The sequence below is a fragment of the Panthera onca genome, chromosome B1 (assembly GCF_046562875.1).
Source record: "Panthera onca isolate mPanOnc1 chromosome B1, mPanOnc1 haplotype 2, whole genome shotgun sequence".
Taxonomy (NCBI): domain Eukaryota; kingdom Metazoa; phylum Chordata; class Mammalia; order Carnivora; family Felidae; genus Panthera; species Panthera onca.
The window spans coordinates 41719946-41722584 of NC_138342.1; the positions used below are offsets into that span (position 1 = coordinate 41719946).

Sequence of the window (2639 nt, forward strand, 5' to 3'; positions counted from 1 at the left end):
GGACTTAGCTTCCATTTCCAAAGGCCAGTGGTGTTGAGCACCTTTTCATGTATTTATTTACCATCTGTACATCCACTTAGTGAAATGTCTGTTTAGGTCTTTTGTCTATGATTTCATTGGGTTGTTTGGGATTTTTTTTTTTTTTTTTTTTTTTTACTATTTTTAGAGTTCTTTATGTTTTTAAATACTAGTCTTTTGTTGGCTATATAGTTTGAAAATATTTTTCTCCCAGGCTGTAGTTTGTTTGTCCCACCTCTTTCTTTTTTATTAAAAAAAAATTTTTTTAATGTTTATTTAGTTTTGAAGGAAAGAGAGACAGAGCATGACTGGGGGGCTGTGGGCAGTGCAGACAGACGGGGAGACACAGAATCCAAAGCAGGCTCCAGGCTCTGGGCTGTCAGCACAGAGCCCGACACAGGGCTTGAACTCACAAACCGTGAAATCATGACCTGAGCCAAAGTCAGTCACTTAAGTGACTGAGCCACCCAGGCACCCCAGTTTTTTGTGGTTTGTTTTTTGGTTTGTTTGTTTGGTTGGTTGGTTTTTTCTTTTACCTCTTAAACGGATCTTTCACTGAGAAGAAATTTTAATTTCAATGAAGTTCAATTTATCAGTTTTCCTTTGATGGATCACGCTTTTGGTGTTATATGTAAGAACTCTGTGTATAGCTCTAGATCCTGGAGGTTTCTCCTTGCTTAATTTTTCTAAAATTTTTATAGTTTTGCATTTAAACTCACAATCCATTTTGAGTCAATTTCTGTATAAGGTATGAGACTTAGGTCAAGGTTCACTTTTTTTGCCTATGGGTATCCATTCACTCCAGCATCATTTTCTGACAAGGTTATATTTCTTCCATTGAATTACTTTTGTACCTTCATAAAAAAAAAAATTAGTAGGGCATATTTTGGGAGATCTAATTCTGGGTTTTCTATTCTGTTCCCTTGATCTGTGTGTTGATCCCTCTGGCAATACCACAGTCTTGATAACTGCAACTGTCTAATAAGTCTTCTTGGAATGAAGTAAACTGATTCCCCTCAATTTATTTTTATTTTTCAAAAACGGTTCTAGCTATTGTACCTCTTTTGTCTTTCCATATGAATTTGGGAATAATATTGCTATATCCAAAAAATCTTGCTGGAATTTTGATAGGAATACCACTAACTATATGAATTTGGGGACAATGGACATCTCTGCTATTGAGTCTTAGAATCCATGAACAAGTTATAGCTCTTCGTTTATTTAGATCTTCTTTGGTTTCTTTTACCAACATTCTGTAGTTTTCAGCATTCAAGTCCTGTACGTGTTTTGTTAAATTTTTACCTAAGTATTTCTACCCAACCCCCGCAATTATAAATGGCATTGTAATTTTAATTTCAGCAACAATTTGTCTTATGTTTTGTGAATTCTATTTGCTAATACTTTATTAAGCATTTTTTGTATCTATATATCTATATCTATATTGCCTATTTTTAATTTATTTCTTTTAAGACCACCTCCTTGCAGTTTCCAGAGAGAAAATACAAAGCAAGAAACTGACTTAATTTCAAATACATAAACAATGTGTGGAGTTTAAAGCATTACTTATAACCTTATTATAGAAGAATGTCAGCTTACCCCAGGGCACTTCAGTATTCCTGAGGAATAAACATGATTTCTCTTTTCCTCCCACTGGGATGTTCTCAGGTGTAAGTCACTGGTCCTGCTCTTTGACATATTTTCCATGTAGAAGGTATGGAGCCCTAAAATCATGTGACAATTGGAGTGGGCCATTCCCAATCCCATGCCAGAACCAAAGGCTAATGGCCACATTCTTCTTTTAAAGAAGGTAAGTGAGGGGTGCCTGGGTGGCTCAGTCGGTTAAGCATCCGACTTCAGCTCAGGTCACGATCTCGCGGTCCGTGAGTTCGAGCCCCGCGTCGGGCTCTGGGCTGATGGCTGAGAGCCTGGATCCTGCTTCCGATTCTGTGTCTCCCTCTCTCTCTGCCCCTCCCCCATTCATGTTCTCTCTCTGTCTCAAAAATAAATAAACATTAAAAAAAGTTTTTTTTAAAGAAGGTAAGTGAGGAAACAAGTCATAATTCAAATCCAGTACCTACCTTCACGACTGCCTCTGCCACGTTCCGGTCCCATGTCCTACCCAGCTCAGAATCCGACATGTTCCCCACCCACAGCTCCTGCTTTTCTTCTGCATGTATGTATTAATGGAGAATATTGACCAGTAACTTTCATTTTATGTATTCATTTGATTTTAGTATCTGGGTAATACTACCTTTATAAAATGAGTTCATAAGTATCCCTTCCCTTCTGTTTGGTGAAAGAGATTGTGCAGAATTGGTTTAATTTTTCCTTGCATGTTTGGTAGCTTTCTCCAGTGAAACCATTTGTGCCTGGAGATTTCTTTTGGGGGAATTTCAAAATTACAAATTCAATTTCCTTAATAGTTTTAGAACTATCCAAATTATTTCATATTGGCTGAGTTTGTGTTTTTCTGAGGAATAAGTTTATCAACTTAATGTCAACACGATGTCAAATTTGTCATCAACAAACGTTGAATTTATGTGTGTAGAGATTATTCAGAGTATTCCCCTTTTATCCTTTTGGGGTTTGCAGGGTCTGTAGCGATATTCTCTGTGTCATTC

General features: G+C 36.9%; 1 pseudogene; it reads right to left on the reverse strand.

Moving 5' to 3' along the window:
* Nucleotides 1–1639: 1639 nt before the first annotated feature.
* Nucleotides 1640–2156, reverse strand: LOC132693330 (MICOS complex subunit MIC10-like; annotated as a pseudogene).
* Between the last annotated feature and the right edge of the window lie 483 nt (nucleotides 2157–2639).